The sequence below is a fragment of the Phodopus roborovskii genome, unplaced genomic scaffold (assembly GCF_943737965.1).
Source record: "Phodopus roborovskii unplaced genomic scaffold, PHOROB, whole genome shotgun sequence".
In the NCBI taxonomy this organism is placed as follows: domain Eukaryota; kingdom Metazoa; phylum Chordata; class Mammalia; order Rodentia; family Cricetidae; genus Phodopus; species Phodopus roborovskii.
The window spans coordinates 15484524-15504424 of NW_026126460.1; the positions used below are offsets into that span (position 1 = coordinate 15484524).

The 19901-nt window shown below is 34.7% G+C and overlaps 1 protein-coding gene across 1 annotated transcript in view; it reads right to left on the bottom strand.

Moving 5' to 3' along the window:
* Nucleotides 1–19901, bottom strand: part of Erbb4 (erb-b2 receptor tyrosine kinase 4) — a 1004487-nt gene that overhangs the window by 894491 nt on the left and 90095 nt on the right. The window lies entirely within an intron of this gene.

Below are 19901 nucleotides of genomic sequence, written 5' to 3' on the forward strand. Positions count from 1 at the left end.
TGACACAAGGAAAATGTGGATCATTACAGATCAGTAGCAAATGGACACCTAAATCTTTATCTCCCAAAACATCACATGAAAAACAAATTTCACTGTGGAATGATTATTTAGACTAAGTGGCAAAGCATTCTGCAGTTTCATTTCAAATATTTTAGTTATTGACATAAACACTGAAATAAATCTAGCCTTCATCTACAGAAAAACAATTGTGATCCATTGTACCATTAGAAAACTTAAAAGAAACATAAACTTTTCTTTTATCTTCTTGATTTTCTAGGGGTTTTTAAGTATAATTAATTAAATTAAAAGATAAAATGTAATTATGTTCATATAATCATCAATAGCATATTTGAATAACTATTTATTAAAAAGTATATGATAACCATAATTGTCTTTAATGATGAGTATTATGTGGTTATTGACATGTCAGTTAGTGTTAGGATATAATAAGAATTATGGAGACAGGCACAAAAGATGATGTAGAGTTTCATAGTATTACTTATCATCAAAAATACTTGAGAAGGTAAAATTAAACAAAAAAATAGAACACAGGAACACACACATATATATTATGGATGGACATATTTTAACATGTTTTTCTTTTTAAATTAACTTTTATCACATTTAACTAATGTGAAATCATAAATTGTACATATCCACATAGTACTATGTGATATTTTTAAATAGGTAAATACTGTGTTATAAAATGTAAATCTGATTAAATATTTCTTTAAACATATTTTTCACAATTTTCTAATTTATTCTTCAAAATATTTAGTATATTCTTGTTGTCTATGATCTCCACACTCACACTAGAACTTCCTGAAAATATATATGTGGAATATAATGTCTATTGATGAACATTTCTATGTATATTTTTCTCTTCACCTCTTTCCTGTCTTAGGTAACAAACATTCTAGCTTCCTTGTTTACTCTACACCTTTTTCCTTAAGGTAAGATCTGCCAATCAAATCTATAGCTTGCTGATAGAGCTGGGGTTCCTGTGTCTCAGCCTTCCCAGACTATAATTACAGGTCTTTCCTGATGTTTATAAGTGTTCTAGGACGTAAACTTCAGACATGTTTGAAGGCAAGAGTTTTAACCCCTGAGTCACAAACCCAGTCTTCTTAACTCTATTAACCTACTTAACTCTTCTATGAACACGTAAACAAGAGTGTGTATTTCTACAGAGTAAGTGCTTATGGAAAGCTTCCCAAAGCATTACTTTCTACTAATTATTATAGGGACTCTGTTCACATAAGGAACAGTTCAAAATGATAAATACAAAGAATTTCCTGTGAATCCAAACCATAAGAACCATGAGAATTAATATTCTGAATGATTTTTATTTATTCAGATCTCATTTAATATTCATAAAAATTTTCCTCAAAGTAACTCACATAAATAAAAGCAGATCACCACATTCGCAAACCTACATTTTAAACACTCTTCAGAAACCACTTAGTGTATCCCATTGATAGTCATCTCTGAAAATTCTGGGTACCATTAGAAATCCTCTACATTCCAATAGTAATGCAACTTCCATCACTAAGTAGCACAATATACTGTGCATCCCATGAAGGAATAGTTGGCAGAATTTCACAATTGGCAGATTTATTGTCCTATTAGTAAAGGCTATAAAGTTTATACTTTCATTCTATATTATTTTACATAATAACTTTAAAAAATAAAAGTGTTTTAATACATGCAATTTAGCAGGCCAAACGTCTCCAGAGGTAGAGGTATCTAGCATACCAGAATTTCATCCACTATTTGGAATTCTGAACTGCTGCAATAACTTTATATGGCTCTGAATTGCTTCACTCCAAAGAGAGATCAGCTCTTTCCCTATATGAAAATTTTAAAGAAACTCCAAAGCTCCAGCCTTAGTATTTTAAGAGAAATTGATAAACTGGATCATTAATTCAATTTTATCTAACCCAAATAAAAACATGTAGCTTACAACTTCTGCATTAAACTAAAGTTAAAAGGTCACACAATACTTGTTTTTCCTAATGTAGTATCTAGTTCATGTCACTCTCACCTAGAAAACATATTGAAATAATTTCAACTGGAATCCACAGAAAAGAGCTGTCTAGAGACATGGGGGCTAACTCATATTCTGTGACTAGACTGCTTTGTCTAATGATGCATTTGTTGTCACAATAAATGGCTACAAGCACAGATTTCTGTCTGGTTAGACATTTGACTGAAAAGAAATATTCAGAGAAATTGAATCCAAATAATAGTGAGGCCAAAGTTGCTTCAACACTGCCAACCTGATGCTGATTCAACTACAAGTGACATGCTCTTTTGTTTTACAACAAATGCATCAATGCATCTTTGAAACACAATCTATGAAACAGAAACAGATGACAATTTCAAGAACAGATAAGACAAGATCCTTTTGGCACTTAAGGAGGTCTGGAAATACATGTCCATTTTAAGCCACTTTCCTATTTTGGTGCCCTAGAAGAAGTGTTCCAAGAATGAAGGAAATGGCAAGTACTTTAGTTTTGTCATTTAATACAGAAAGGCCTTTGTATAGATACTTACTTAAATTTGTAAATGCCTACTTTATTAGTATGTTTACCAATTATTCCTGTTTATTAAATTAAGCCTTAGCTAACTTGTTAGCTAACAAATGCAAAGCAAACTTACAGTACTACTAAAAAATGATTTTCATATGGCTCAACTTTGTTCAATATCATATCTCTTGGAATTCTATATATTTACCTTTGTAGGTCTTTTTTCATATACGGATGAAGACAAGAGAATACAGAACTGTGGGAAAATAGTAAATAAAGGACAGAACACATAGGTACTTGTATAAAACTCTCATTTTCCTAGGACACACAGGTCACAAATTACAAAGGTTTCTTTTACTAAAATTATACCATATTATAACATCAGTCACAGAACCAGTTGAAGCAAGCTATGGAATTTGTAGATACTGTGAAAAAATGAATGTGTAGGCCTTCTTATTCAAAATTTAAAATTTCAAGATGATAACAATGCACAATGCCCTTCAAAATATAGAACACTTTGTAGCAACCTAGACTACAGGACCCCGAGGTCAGGCATGCCTGGAAACATCACCAAGACCTTCTATTGGTCCACATATTGCTAACAGGAATGACAAAGCATGAGGAACAGTTACTAAGGCATTTTTCTTACCAGCTCAATCCATGGGCAGTTACCCTCCCACTGTGTTTACCCTTATCTATTTATTGGCTTCATCAAAATGAGCAGGCTGTTGAAAACAAGGCAGCAGGAGGAGAAGTGGAGGAATTAAGGCACACATCAAACGCCCCAGTTTCCTGCCTTAGATAGGAATGAACATTGGTCAATAGTTGCCGCTTCCTTTTGCTCTCTTGCAAGAGAAGTCTGACTTACATCTTCTGGAGTCTTCTAGAAAGGTAGAATGCTGACAGACTGAGAGATATAATTTTTCAAAATCATTTCCTCCAATATTCAAAAAGACAATAAAAGTCAATAAACATCTGAATTAAAACTCTGGGGCATCATTTTGAAATCATTTAAATTTGCATAAAGCATTCACAGAACGTATGAATAATCCTATAAAACTCCAAGATTTATTTACCTTACAAACATAAATTTCTTGAAATTCCCACAATTCTTATACAACTATTAGATGATAGTATAATAGTGTGGAGTGTGTGTGTGTGTGTGTGTGTGTGTGTGTGTGTGTGTGTGTGTGTGTGTGTGTAGCTTCAGGTTACCACAAAACTGGGTGAGGAATTGTAGCCTCAGTGTGATGTCCAGGCACAGCATAAGAGCAATAACTAATTTATTTTCCATTTACTTGCAAGCAACAACCCCCTACTTCTTTAGCATTTCAAAGCTTAACTAATCCACAAGATAAGATCAGCATACTGAAATCATTAATTTCTGTACATTCAACTTAATTTGGTAAATGAGGATGACTTTTATTGCCTTTCATCCAAACCTGCATGATAAGATCATATCATAAAGAATTTCCTTTCAAAGAGTGCACACCTCAGGAAAAATACACAAACTAAGAAAGGGGAAAAGAGATTTATACCTGAAAAGTAGTTTTCAAAGATTATCATAGAAGGGAGATCAGAAATGGATTTTATCTTTATTTTTGAGTTAGATATGAGCAGTGCAATTTGCAAGCTCATTTGAGCTTTCTGGGCTGAATATTCAGTTGAAACAAACATTAAATTATTCTGTTCCCAGCTATCAGTCTGGGGGCCCATTAAAGACCTACTCAGACTCCTTGAATGTGGGTCTCAGCTAGAAGGCCTGGGCAGTCTAAGGGACCTTGGACAGTGGAACCAGGATATATCCCTGGTGCTCAAAAGAACTTTGGGAGCACATCCTCTATGGAGGGATACTCCCTTAAATTAGAGAGAGGAAAGTAGGCCTAATCCCTACCCCAAATGACTTGACAGATTTAGATGAGATGACCCCTCCTGGAAGGCATCACCCTACCTGTGGGGAGAGAGGGGAGCATGGTGGGGGAGATGAGAGGGTGGTAGAAAGGAAAAGAGAGAGGGAGGGATGGACAGGGAACTGGGATCAATATGTAAAATAAAAAGAAAAAAATTATTCTGTTCTTTTTTAGTAAATATTATTAGTGGTAAACTCAGTACAAATTAGTCTCTACAAAGGGGAAAGTTATCTAGTCTTTTTTTTTCCACTCATTGAATTGCCTTAAATACACAAAACAAACTTCTACAGAAGAAAGGGCAGCTAGTCTAAGTCTACCAATAACAATGACCAAAAATGAAGAGACTAAGTATTATTCAATTTCAATGAAAACTATATTTCTGCATATATAAAATCTGACTACTGATTAGTTTATCCTACTACTCAATGAGTACCTGTTTAAGCATACTGATTCTATGCCAGGAAATTCTTTATTTTAATGATGCAGTAATGTGATATGTTTCCATGTAAATTAGAAATCTATTGAATAAAATGCTTTTTTTTTTCCAAAAATTCACAATCCTGAAGCTTCAACTGACAGTGTTACTATATCGTAGGTGGGATTTTAGGGTTATAATAAGATTTGGATGGAGTATTGAGGATGCTGCTACTAAAATGAATTTATAAGGAGACAGCATTGCCAGAATTAACCTCTTATGGGATGAGCCAGCCACATGCAAGTAAATAAACGACCCACACAAAGAGGTGAACCACTACCTTGGATTTGTCCTGCCTTCAGAATTATGAGTCATAATTGTTATCTCAGTCAATCTACAGTGGTTATCCAACAGCAGCCTGAGGAGACCCTGCAGTACACCCCTGTAAATGCATGAGAACAGCAACAAATCCCTACCATCTTAGTGTTGTACATAAATATGAATAATGTAAAAATGCTTAACTTGTAAAACGTAGCTCCCAGTCATGTCTATTTTATTTCACTCAATTAAATTTTCAAGTATACTTTATAGCAATTATAGTAGCATATCTAAAAGTAAAGTGGATTGGACAATGTTATTTAGTATAGGCACAATGCTACCTATTTAAAGAGACTAAATTTCCATTCTAGTTTCTTATATTTTATATTTCCTAGTAATAGTCTCCTTTAGTTAAAAATAAAGTTAAATGGACTTATGTGTGCTATGAAGGTAAATAAAATTTAAAAGATGTTTGTTTCTTTCATTTGCTAAAGATTGAAAAAAAAACCACAAGAAATATTGTTACAGAAAACAAAAGAAAATTAAAATATTCTTTTTTTGAAAATTCTAAACAAGAACCTGGGAAATGTTTCTTAAGATGCACTATTCCTCTCTTAGATTGTTAGTTCATTCACTGCCAACTAACCAGAAAGGGTTGTTTCTGTAATGCATGCAGCTTACATACTGTGAATATGTAGTAACAACAAAATAATTAGAATATTTTTTAAAAAGTAATAATAATAATTAGAATATATTAATGTAAGAGAAGAATACTAAACAATTGGTATTTCTAAAGTGTACTAACCTTTAATAGGTCTGTATCGTTGTCCTACAAAGTTGATTTTAAAATTATTAAGTTTCAGGACTATAGCTCGGGAATGGTGATGTCGCCTGAAATTCCTTTATTGTACAGAGTTGTTTTGGCTATCCTGGACTTTTTGTTTTTCCATATAAAGTTGATTATTATGCTTTCAAGGTCAGTGAAGAATTGTGATGGGATTTTGATGTAGATTGCATTGAATCTGTAGATTGCATTTGGCAAGATTGACATTTTTACTATGCTTAGCCTACCTATCGAAGAGCATGGGAGATCTTTCCATTTTCTTGTATCTTCTTTAATTTCTTTCTTTAAAGACACAAAGTTCTTGCTAAATAGGTCTTTCACTTGTTTGGTAAGTGTTACCCCAAGATACTTTATGTTGTTTGTGGCTATTGTAAAGGGTGATGTTTCTCTGATTTCTTTCTCAGCCCCTTTGTCGTCTGAATAAAGTAGTGCTACTGATTTTTTTTGAGTTTATCTTGTATCTTAATGGTTTATTGAAGGTGTTTATCAGCTGTAGGCGTTCCCTGGTAGTGTTTTTTTGTGTCACTTATGTAAACTATCATACCATCTGCAAATAGTGAAAGTTTGATTTCTTTCTTTCCAATTTGTATCAACTTGATCACCTTTTGTTGTCTTAATTGCTTTAGCTAGAACTTCAAGTACAATATTGAAGTGAAGTGGAGAGACAGAGAGCAGCCTTGTCTTGTTCCTAATTTTAGAGGAATCGCCTTAAGCTTCTCTCCATTCAGTTTGATGTTGACTGTTGGTTTACAGTATATTGCTTTTATTATGTTTAAGTGTTCCTGTAATTCCTGATCTCTCAAAGACCTTTATCATGAAAGGGTGTTGAATTTTGTCAAAGGCTTTTTCAGCATCTAGTGATATGATCATGTGGTTTTTCTTTTTGCTTATATGGTGGATCACATTGATAGATTTCCTATGTTCAACCATCCCTGCAACCCAGGGATGAAGCCTACGTTGTCATGGTGGATGATTTTTCTGATGTGTTCTTGGATTAAATTTGCCAGTATATTATTGAGTATTTTTGCATCAATGTTCATAAATTCAAAATTTGAGTACAATAGGAAAGTATCAAATACATTTCATATCTTCAAAAAGAGAAGAGAGACTTCCTATATTCTGTGTTAATCAAACATAATTTCTACACATGTAATACTGTAGCCTTGTTGATTTTTCTAAACTTTTAGTTGAGGAGACACTCAAAATTCACAAAGTGTCTACTCCAGACTGGTATAAAAACACTGTTGAACAGCAGAATGAAAGTGCAGTGTCATTCAGGGCAGTCAGATAATGGGCTTTTCCAGTCTGTTTGTAAGTGATATTGGATGTCATTACAGGAAGTCAATGTGCTATATAACAATGGGGGAGGAGAGCCAAGAGTGGAGAGTAACTCATCCCATATTCAAGAAAAGCAGACTTAAACTAATTAAGTAGATAAATTCACAGGCACACGCTAAACATCTTCTGAGTCCTCCTAACCATGAGAAAATACCATTAGAGGTTTTATCTAAAAAATTATTCTTCTTAGGTTAATCATATAAATTGTGCTGAGATATCATATTCACTGTTAATACATAAGCAGTTTGTATAGATATGTGTATAGATATGTATATATATTAAATAATATGCTTTAATGTATCATACTATACACTTATACTGAGAAAAATAACTAATCAATGTATTGACTAATCCCACTATTTTTTTTCCAATGTTTTATTTAATAATGTTTAAGGACTTACTATTTGCTATGGGTGAATATATTTCCTTGTTTTAAATATATTTTACATTTAGTTCACTTGAATGAATTAAACAACCTATCCATATCTAAAAGTGAATCAATGTCTATGTATTCTAAATATATTGTAAAGTATTCTTAAATCTGATGGCTTTTTATTTCTTGTTTTGAGGCCATGTTATTACTTCTGATAGAAAAGCTATATATTTTAAAACAGAATACTTATTTGCAGTAGTTTGCCTTATGCATTTCTTAACTATTTTGTGTTGCACCAAAAGTAATTCATTCTATGTGCAGTTATAAAATCATATTTCTGAGTTCATAATGAATTTGAAACATATGGTAAATTCTTCAAAAAAGATTTTGAAAAAACAAGACATGCATGTCTTTCTTTTATTAAAAAAAATAGGTCATTGTAGCATGTTTTTAATTATTATTCATACCTAAATCCAAATTTCATAAATGTTACAGATCCCATTCAAAATCATTTGAAGACCTTGTAATAACTACTCATATGTTAATGCAATTCTGAACCTTGTTCTAAGAACTAAAGTCAAAATGTCAGTGTTTCTTTTTTAATATAGGGAAGTCAAGCATTGAATATAAAGAGTGGCTGTCTATCCTGCCCATGGGCCACACATGTTTACCTAAACACTTTTGCAACAATAAAATCAGTCTAATTTGTGGAAGTGTTTCACTTGCCTCTTCCATGTTATGCATGTGTGTTTCAAATCTAGAGAAATGTAATCTGTTCCAAAGCTTTCCAAGCCAATAAATGAAATCCAGAGTCTGAAGCTGCCTTGGAGGCAGGTGACTTTTCAGACATGATTTTGCATGTTCATTGTAAGCATTTCCTCTTATTGAAGTTCCTGTCTACAACTTACTGAAAGAGACACCCTCACTATTCAGGAGAAGGCTTTCCCCAAAACTGAACAAGTCATACTTGCTATTTGAGAAAGCATGTTGTCCTAGCACTCAGCTCTCCTTCAGTCCATGCTCACTCTCCTCCCTGCTTACCAATAGCTCCCGTTGCAGGCCCATGATAAGGTTTATTAGGCTGAGCATCTCCAAATCCTACCACATGGTCTAGTGGCTGGGTCAATAAATATTTCTTGAAATATTGGCTAAATGAATAAAAGAAATACTTGTACTTATTATGCTTTCTGTTGGTATGTTTTAGAGATCATTTTGATTCTTGAAAATGAAAAACTAACCAAATGTTTTCAACATGCTGTAAAGAAGAGTCATATAATTGGTCACATTTATTCCTAGCTCATAGAAGCAGTTTTTGTGCTTTGGAGTCAGAAAGGCAAGTATTTTTTTAAAACAAAATTTACAAATCAAGTTTTCTAAAAGAGTTTATTTGAATAAATGAAATTCAGTAGAAATTGTGTCTATACATTCAAATAATACTTACAAAACAATGCTGTCCTCTCTATGGCATGCAATATTTTTTAATTGGATAGTTAATTCTATTTAGGATTTCACGTAGGAGAAGAAAATATAAAATTATTGATCAGCCTGCTATGTAAAGCTTGTTGTTTAATGTACCAATAGATACCTCATGTGATTAGACATTCATTGCTAGCCACACTCTGCATAGGGTAAGGAATAAGTATGTTTCTTCACATGCATCTACTTTTTACATACCTTAAATAAAGTCTGTGCATTTGATTTTGTTTTATTAGCTTTGAAATTTAGCATTCAAGATTAAGGTGATTATAATAACACATAAACTAAAACAACCTACTGTTAAAGTACACTTATATTCAGTGGGTAAAAAGAGATTTGTCCACCACTGTGTGATATGAAAACAATATATTGAAAACAATATGAAAATTGCCTACTGTCTAGATTTGGTCCATGGCTTTCCTTTTAATATGTCGAAAAAGTATTATCAAAACTTAAATTATACTTCAAAATTATATAAGATAAAGTTTTAAATAATTTATTTTAAAATAATAAATTCTAGAGTGTTATCAATAATTTTTAACTAACTATACATTTAAAAACCTTGTGGACACATCCCCCACAGATTAAACACTCTGTTTAATCTAGAGACAGGAGAGAAGTCCTAATCCCTACTTCAAATGACTTGACAGATCTACATGACCCCACCTGGATGGCATTGCCCAACATATGGAATTGGGGTGGAGGGATGGGAGGGGAGAGTGGTCAGGGTGCATGTGAGGGGGCAGAGGTAAGAGGGAGGGAGGAGGGAGGAATGGAAAGAGGGAGAGAGGGAGGGAGGGAGGGAGGGAGAGGGGAAAGGGAACTGGGATCGACATGTAAAATAAAAAAAAAAGATAGAAATAAAACTAGAAAAGGTGAGTGGGATGGGAAGAGTATGTGGATCAGGGGAGAGCTGGGGAAAGGAGAGAGAATATGATCAAAATACACTGTATGAAATTTGCAAAGAATATATATATTTAAAAATAAGGTGACAGGTAATGAAAAAAAAAACTTTCACATAATTTCTTATCACATTCATCTGGGATTAGTTTGCAATTCATGTTGAAATTCAGTTTATTTTATTAATCTCTTTATGGCTAATGTAAACATCAGGTGAGATAAAATCAAGTGCCTACTTAGCTCTTAAGACTAGAGACATAACATCTGTTTCACTTCTAAGCCTGTGGACAGGTTGGTCATGAAAACTATGTATTAAAGGAATATCTAGATATGCCTTCTATCATGTTATCACATGATATCACATGATGGAATCAGAACAAACAAAATGCTATGCTATTCTTTGATCCTCTTGAAGCCATTCTCTTCTGTCTACACCACCTGCATCAGATAGAAATGAGCATATTCTATCTGTATGTATTTGTGTGTAAATGCCAATGGATTTTCCCCTACAGATTAGAAAGAGGCAACTTTACAATTTTATCTAATGATAACAGCATCACCTTTCCTTTCCCAACATGTGATGCACATCAACAAATATATGATATATATATATATATATCATATATCATATATATTCTAGCTCCAAGACTTTTTCAGTGTGTTACTGTTGCAGTGTTCTGCCTGCTACCACCTGTCTGATAAGACTCAGACATCATGAGTTTGCATATGGATGTTGTGCTCAGATGTCAAAAGGCAGAGATATAAAATTTAAAATATGTTTAAAATATGCAATAATTCCACAAATATTTGGTCTACTTATACCCATACTCAAAAGATTATACATCTTGTGAATTAAAAGGGTAAGTGGGAAGATAAGTCATTAATTTCTTTCTTGTTTTCATTTACTGAAAACTCTGATCCAAGTTCACTTTAGCCATTACACACAGAAAAGCAATAGGGTGAAACACAGCTAAAGATAATTAGAAGCCCATGAAACAAGCACACTGTATGAAACCATAAATGGAGATAATAACAGCCAGATTGGTATTCAAAATGGGATATTTTAAAGATGCCAACAATTTTACTAAACATTTATTTTTAAAGAATGTCATTACCAGTAAGCAGTTAAAATCCTAAGCTTATGAATCACTAGCATAGTTGAGTACAACCATTATGTGTTCATGGCATTCTCAGTGGCACAGTAAGTTCAAGACCAGCCTGATAGGAGATGTCATTCTGTAAATATGTTTCTCATATTGGTTAATGAATAAAGCACTGTTGGCCAATAGGAAACAAGATAGGCAGGACTAGGAGACAAGGAGGATTCGAGGAAGTAGTAGGGAGGAGTGAGCATATAGAGCTGGAGAGAACAGAGGTCCGGGCCCATTCTCCAATAAGATGAGACCACGTGGAAACACTTAGATTAATAAATATGGGTTAATAATTAAGACAGAGCTAGCCAATAAGAAACTAGTACCTGGCCAACAACAGTATGTCAAATATAGAGTCTTGGTGTGTTAATTGGAGCTGGCACCGCAGTGGGTCCAGGCCGGCAGGAAACCTTACTCCTAACATATGGCGCCGCAATGTGGCTAATAAGAACTTCCACTTAAAATTTAACAAAAGCTTAAAAAAGGGTTTTAGAAACAAAAGAACAAAGATAAGCAAGTCTTCTTGGTAGCAGCATTTTTCTTGGTTGGGTTCTGTTTTGCTAAAGACAAACAGAGATTTGTGCAGCTACTTTAATGGAGATTTCCTGACTCAGCTTAAGCGGTAAAAAACTGCAAGGCTTTTAAAGAGCTCTGCTAACAACTGAATGTTGTGTATGAGAGCTGGCAATGACAGTGACCACATCTCCAAGCCAGCAACATGCTGCTGGATGGCAGCATAGACCAAGGCAGTGAGCACAGCTCTCACTTCTGGCAGTAAAATACCCACCACCATCTTCGATAGACCGTGGCTGAAACAACTGTGACTTTCACTTTATCAATGTTGTTGCTTACCAGATAAAGACTCATGGCCAGAAAAAGATAAAGATTTACAGTAAAGACAGATTCACATTAAGAAAACCTCTAAAAGTTTACAGTGTATTTTAAAATATACGTAAGCTTGGTAGAGAAAAAGAAAAAAAAATGGTTTTAAAAAGACAGAGAGGAGCTTGGTGTGGTGGCACATGCCTTTAATTCCAGCACTCGGGAGACAGAGGCAAGCAGATCTCTGTGATTACAAAGTAAACCTGGTATGCAGAGTAAATTCCAGGACAGATAAAAGTTACACAGAGAAACCCTGTCTCAAAAAATGAAAATATAATAAGTAAAAGAAACATAGTAATGAAAAAGCCACATAAAGATGGAGAGAATCTGCATACTGTACAGTATTATATTGTCTTTGTATCGTTTGCCTGCTAAAGAAATAACAACAACTGTTAAAACAAATGCTGCTGGATCAATTTATATATTTTAAAAATGCTTTGACTTCATAATTTAAGTCTTAGGACAAGTTACTGGGGAAAAGGATTTCTAGTTTTGTTTCCACAGAAAATGAAAAGCTGTAGATTCCTTCCAGACTAATGTGGTTTGATCAAGTCAGACACCCCTGAAACAGAGTTCCTGGTGATCCAACATTCAAAACAGCTTGAACAAGGCAGCCTTGCAAACTACAGCCAGGATTTCTGCATCTTCTTAGGATCCCCAATGACAGCACCCCATATTAGCAGGAAGCAGTTTGGAAAGAACAATGCCCAAATTCCCAAATATTGTTTATAAATGTGTGTTTTCATTTAAATGGGGTTGGTTATAAATGGTTAATGACCACAACCAATCTCTTTTTAAGGGTAAATGGGGATTATGGTATAGATATGAATACTTTGTTTTTGGAATAGATTTTCATTTGTTGATACAATTTAAGGTCAATTTTGTGATATGTATATTTCTCCTCTTGTTTAGGCATTGGGTTTATATAGCTCATTTAAAAATAATGTATAATGTAGTACAGATTTTAGATAATTACCTATGATAGTCAAAACTTAGAGTAAAGTTAGTTAGGTTTTCAAGATACACATAGACGTATTTGAAATGAAAAGGCATTCTTCAAACCTTTCAAAGACCTACAGAATATGGCATTTAAAATGGTTTAGGGTTTTCTTGACAATGAGGCACAACTGCTCCTGGCAACACCACCTGCATCAGAAAGAAGGATGGACATTAAAGAAAAATGTTAAGAAAAACGTTATGGAGTTTGTCTCCAATATGGCAAGACTAGCCATTTGGAAAAGATACTGCTACAAAAATGGCTGACATATCTTTTCATCCTCTCCTAGCATTTCTTGTTTGTTGGTACCCATCATTTTAAATTATAATTGAATATGAAAGTTTACATATGTCAAATACTTTAAAGAGAAATAAAATTCTAGGTAGAGTACAAAACACCTAATCGCGTTATACATCAAATTCAACTGCAGTCATAAATTATTCTTCTGAATCAATATCATTGTTTTGAACTTTTTGTCTTCAGAAACAACTTCTGATATCAAAATTCACAATAGAAGGTATATATATATATATATTTTTAATTTATACAACACCCAAACTACTTTATTAACTATTTAGGCTCTAAAACTACTGATACAAACTGTCATTATTTTTTGCTTTTGCATTTTAACATGTTATCATTCTTCACAGCCAACCAGAGACAAAGTATTGAACAATATTTTATTGCCACAATACATTAAATAATTATAGTAAGACATGGAGTAATAACATACACAGATTAGCTTTTTTTTCATGAGATATATCTCAGTATCTATCCTCATGTGTGAACTACCAAGTATATATTCTCTCTGTCTCCCTCTCTCTCTAATACATACATACATACATATATATATCCTCTGTTCTGCCCCTCTTTTCTCTTTTTCCTCCTTTTTTCTTTCCATTTGCTCCAGACAGTGAGTATTTGTGAGTGTGTGCATCGGTGATTACCCTTTTGTCTGTATGTGCATGTGTATTTGTATGAGTGCGTGTGTCTCTGTGTGTATGAATTTGTGTGTCTGTATGTGTGACAGAGTGTGTGTGTGTTTGCCCATGCTGAGCTTTGCTCTTTTTTCTCTGACAAAGGCATTTGTACTGATGATCGTAAGTTTAATACAATTGTCTCTTTTGAAAATCCTACATTTTAACATTAACTATTGCAAATTGTGGGTACAGTCAGGAACACATAATAGAATTAAAAGCTGACTGGCCCACCCACAAAGCACATATGAGTCAGAAGCCTAGACAGCAAGCATATTGTAGCCAATCCGTGCTGACAAATACCAGCGGATTTGAATTTGTGCTTACCCTAGGGATAAATATTTTTCCAGTAAACATATACTTTTGCTGATTCAATCAACAGGATTAGGTGTAAAAATGTCTTTGGCACTTATCTACATTACTTAATAGTATCCTCTTGTAATAAATACCTGTTTTACAGCATTTTAGTAGGGAATCAATTTGTCATTCTATTCCATTCTAATGCTATAGTCCAACCCAGCCCAAAATGCATTATTGATATGGAAATGAGTGTAATTAGCAGCGTAAATGATCTGTTATTTATGATACTAGTCATAGCAGTAAATCACCATTGGTTCACTATCATTACTATGCAAATAGAAGGAGACAGTTAATGGTCCATGTGTTAAAATCAGGCCACTTGCTTGCTCATTTGCAAGTGAAAGGCAAGGGTGAGAGTTTAAGGTAGAGATGACAGTTCATCATATTGTCACTCCTGCTGCTAGAACTCAATAAAGCCAAGGCACACCAATGATTCACCAGTTACCCCCTTCCTTTACCATATTTTGCCTGGAAACCTAAGGGGAAATTTCAAGTTCAATTTTATTTCCCCCAATATATACAGCAAAACTTGGAAATAATTGTGAACATGTTTGTGTTTTGCAACATATGAGATAATTTTTATATTGTCTTGGGAAAGCACCATAACAATCCCTATTAGAAAAGAAAATATCATCATCCATCATGAATTCACTTGCCTTTTCTGGAAATACAATTCATTTTCTCCAACATAGAGAGACTAGCAATGATTTGAGCACCCAGGGAATAAAAGAAACATTGGTGGGCCTTATAAACAACCTTGAGTGTACTAAAAGAAACTGGCCTTCTCTGCTTTTTGCATTGTTGCTTTTGCTGTTGGGCTTTCTACAGGTGGACTGTGTGAGGCACTTGAGTGCATTAGCTACAGGCGAGTGTCTTCCCCCATGAAGTAAGAACAAAAGCAAGAGTGAAATCTGAAGGAGCAAGGGTTGAGGGCAACCACAGTCTGGGAGCTTCATCCTACTCTGACAGATCTGATAACCCTTTAAACTTTTTTGGAGAAATACAGAAATTAAAAAGAAACGGACTACCTTCATGTTAGAAATGTACATAGAAGACAGAACGGCACTCCTATTCAGCCAATGGAGCTATAGCTGAAACTGACAAATCACATGCTCAATCTTATTCTTTGTTAATTTTTATTACAAGGTATGAAGTCAATAATTACTTACAAACTTGCCATTAATTAGACATATGGCAGAAGATTTTATTTTTCATATAATAAAATGTACATATGTAGAGATATTAGATTAATGCCTTAATTTATATTGTTAGGTTATAAACTTATATAAATGACCCATCCAGGAAGGCATCACCCTCCCTGTGAGGGGGAAGGAATGGGATGTTTGAGTAGTCAGGGGGCCATGGGAGGGTGGAAGAGAGGGAGGGACGGAGAGGAAACTGGGATCGATATGTAAAATAAGAAAAATAAATAAAATTATATACTTTCCTTACAGTCAAAAAAGAATGCTTCCTTGTCATACTGGATTTTTCAAAATAACCATGCTCCCTGTTTTTACTTTTTAAATGTAATGAACAAAGGGAGGCTATATAAATAGCTAGCAGTCTTGAACCAAAATGGTATATTGAATATCAGAGCTTGGGAAAACAAAATCAAGAGTTACTAATCAAGGGACATAGGATATTATTTCAGTAGGATGGATACTCTCCAGTAGTTTGTCCTACAACATTATACATACAGTTAGTAATATTATTTTTATGCAATAAACTCTATTGAAATTCTATCCCAAAATTTCTGTATGTCTTACATCAAGCTTAAATAAATAAAGTAAAAAAATGAGGGTAGGTTGGTATCTCCATACATTAGAGTCCAGAAGAGAGGAAGCAGGTGCACATTACTAAATTGAGCATAGGTGGGGAAGTCTGTAGACATTTCAAAGAGAAGGAACAAGTCCATTCCTGACAACATTGTAGGAAAAGATATGATTAGCAGGAAGGGCTGTATAATCTTCCAGATATCAATAGGACTTCCAGCAATCTACTGATGAGACATTAAAATTAGTATACCTTAAGGAGGAATATTATAAAAGTTATTCATTTTAAGAAGTGTCTATGGATATTATAAGGGATAATATAGAAACAAGAGTGTCTCATCAGAGCTAGTAGTAGCAGCAGACCCCACCAGAAGTCAAAGAACATGCGGAACCTTCTAGAATGAGATTTTATTGGAGCGGTGGTAACCTTCATTATACTATACAGACTAAGAAGTTTTCACAGACCAGAATCTAGGGCAACACAAGCCCAGTCTCCCTTTTCCTTCTCACTCTGGTTTCCTTCTTCCCACATGAATTGATGTACAAGCCTTAACAGAACTCACAAAGTCCACGAGTCAACCAATCACACAGGTCACCTTTACTCAAAGGAAAGAGAAAAAGCAAGAATTCTTGAGAATGTGATCGGATTTGTATCTTCACAGGAACTTGCACTTATAGATGGATAAGCACAATGGAGATGATTTTATCCACATAGGATGAGCATCCACCTGCTCTCATCAAAGCCGGACTAAACACTTACGAACTATTACTAAGCTCTAGATATGTCTATGTTCCATGAATTATCTTACAGTGTTCTAGCTGGATACCATTACACTTTTCCTTTTACAGACTAGGAAACTGAGGCACATACAGGGTAATTATCTTGCTGAATAAAGCATAAGAATATTATGATAGTTAAGTTCAAAATTATAGCTGGTAGTTAAAAAGAAGTTTTTCACTCAATAATTACATGTCTTATGATATGCAAAATAAATATGCTGACAAATTTCCCAATTGTGTAGAATAATTAAAATTAAAGTAGGTATATGTAAAAATTGTTATGTGTTCTTTGATTTAACATGTTCTCTGGATAGTCTGTATAAAATTTAAATTTCTCAATAGTCATTGCCTTCATTATTTGTTATACTCCACAATTCTTGTAATGGTCATTTATTATTTATGTTTTCTCATATATGAATTTTAAAATATATTTATTCTGATTTTGTTAATTTGCATGTTCTCTCTCTGCTTTTTAGTTAGTTTGGATAAAGGTTTTTCTATCTTCTTGAATTTCTCAAAAAACCAACTCTTTGTTGCATTGATTTTTTTGTATTGTTTTCCTGGTTTCTATTTTGTTGATTTCAGCCCTCAAATTGATTATTTCCTGGCGTCTACTCCTCTGGGTGAGTTTGCTTCTTTTTGTTTAAGGCTTTCAGTTGTGCTGTTAATTCTCTAATGTGACTATCCTCTTCATACGGGCACTTAGTGCAATGAACTTCCCTTGTAACACTGCTTTCAAGGTTTCCCATAAGTTCAGGTATGTAGTGTCCTCATTCTCGTTGAATTTTAGGAAGTCCTTAATTTATTTCTTTATTTCTTCTTCGACCCAGGTGTGGTGAAATTGCACATTGTTCAGTTTCCATGAATTTGTATTCCATGAGTTTGTAGGTTTTCTATGATTTGTGTTTTTGTTGAATTCCAATTTTAAAGCATGGTGGTCTGAAAAGATACAGGGGACTATTTCAATTCTTTTGTATCTGTTGAGGTTTGTTATACCATCTAGTATGTGGTTGATTTTAGAGAAGGTTCCTTGTGGAGCAGAGAAGAAGGTATATTCTTTTGTGTTTGGATGAAATGTTCTATAGATGTCTGTTAAACCCAGTTGAGACATAACTTCTGTTAGTTCTTTTGTTTCTTTTGAGTTTCTAATTTGTGGTCCTGTCTAGTAGTGAGAGTAGTGTGTGAAATCTCCCACTATAAGTGTGTGAAGTTTTATTTGAGGTTTGAGTTCAAGTAGCATTTCTTTTACGAATGTGGGTGCCTTTATATTTGGGACATAGATGTTCAGAATTAAGTCTTTGTGTTGATGGATTTCTCCTGCAAGGACTACAAAATGACCGTCTTCATCTCTTTTGATTAATTTTGGTTTGAAGTCTCACTTGTTAGATATTAGGATAGCCACACTTGCTTGCTTCTTGGTTCCATTTGATTGGAAGATCTTTTCCCAACCCTTTATCCTGAGGTAATGTCTATCTTTGAAGCTTAGATGTGTTTCTTGTATGCAGCAGAAGGATGGATTCTGTCTTCGTATCCATTCTGTTAGCCTGTGTCTTTTTATAGGTGATTAAGACCATTAATGTTGAGGTGAGTAAGGACTATTGATTGTTAATTCTTCTTTGTTTTAGATTTGTTGTTGGTAGTGGTATTTTAGAGCCTATAATTCACCAGCCTATAATTCATACCATCAGAGGAAGTAGGATACAAGGTGTATTCTAAGAGATTCATATAAAGTCCCTCACAGAAGAGGGAAGGGACAAGTTGCCCAGAGCACATGGGAAGTGGGGGGGGGGTGGGCAGTGAATGGAGATAGAAGTAGGAGAAAGAGAAGGGGAGGAGAGGAAAGCATGTGCGACTAGGAAGATTGAGTCAGGGTAGGAATAGAAGACAGAAGTGAGAATGAGAGAGAGAGAGAGAGAGAAAGAGAGAGAGAGAGAGAGAGAGAGAGAGAGAATGAACATAAAAGAGGGAGCCTTATTGGTTTGAAGATAAAACTGAACCTAAAGAAAGGTCTAGAAACCTACAAGACTGCCGCCAACTAGCATTTGAGCAACCATGGAAAAGTTACCAGAAATGCCCTTCCAGGATAGTGAGATCAACAACTAACTTCTCCACCATCATGGGGCCCTCATCTAGTACCTATTGGAAACAGAAGCAAACACCCTAACTAAACACTGAGTTGAACTAGAATCCAGATGCAGAGGGAGAGGACAAGACCAGGTTGCAGAAACACATAGAGACAGCTGACCTGAACAAGGAGGAGCTAATGGGCTCCCAGACTGATAGCTGGGAATCCAGGTGGGACTGACTCAGGCCCCCCTGAATATGGGACTCAGCTAGAAGGATTGAGCAGTCTAAGGGACCTCAGACAGTGGAACCAGGATGCATCCCTGGTGCAAAAAAAGCACCTTGCAGACATATCCCCCATGGAGGGATACTGTCTTAATCTAGAGACAGGAGAAAAGTCCTAGTTCCTACTTCAAATGACTTGACAGATTTACATGACCCCACCTGGATGGCATTGCCCTATATGTGGAATTGGGGTGGGAGGATGGGAGGGAAGGGTGGTCAGGGCCCATGTGAGGGAGCAGAGAGGGTAAAAGGAAGGGAGGGAGGGAGGGAGGGGGAACTGGAATCGACATGTAAAATAAATTATATATATATATATATATATATATATATATATATATATATATACATGAACATGTGTGCACCTGTGTGTTTGTGTGACTGACATGAATTATGGTGCCTGTAGAGACTAGAAAAGAACATCAAATATGGAATAACAGGTACTTCTGAACCACCCAACATGGCTTCTATGAACTGAAGCTGGGTTGTCTTTAAGAGTAGCAAGCATACAATTTTAACCACTGGAACATCTCT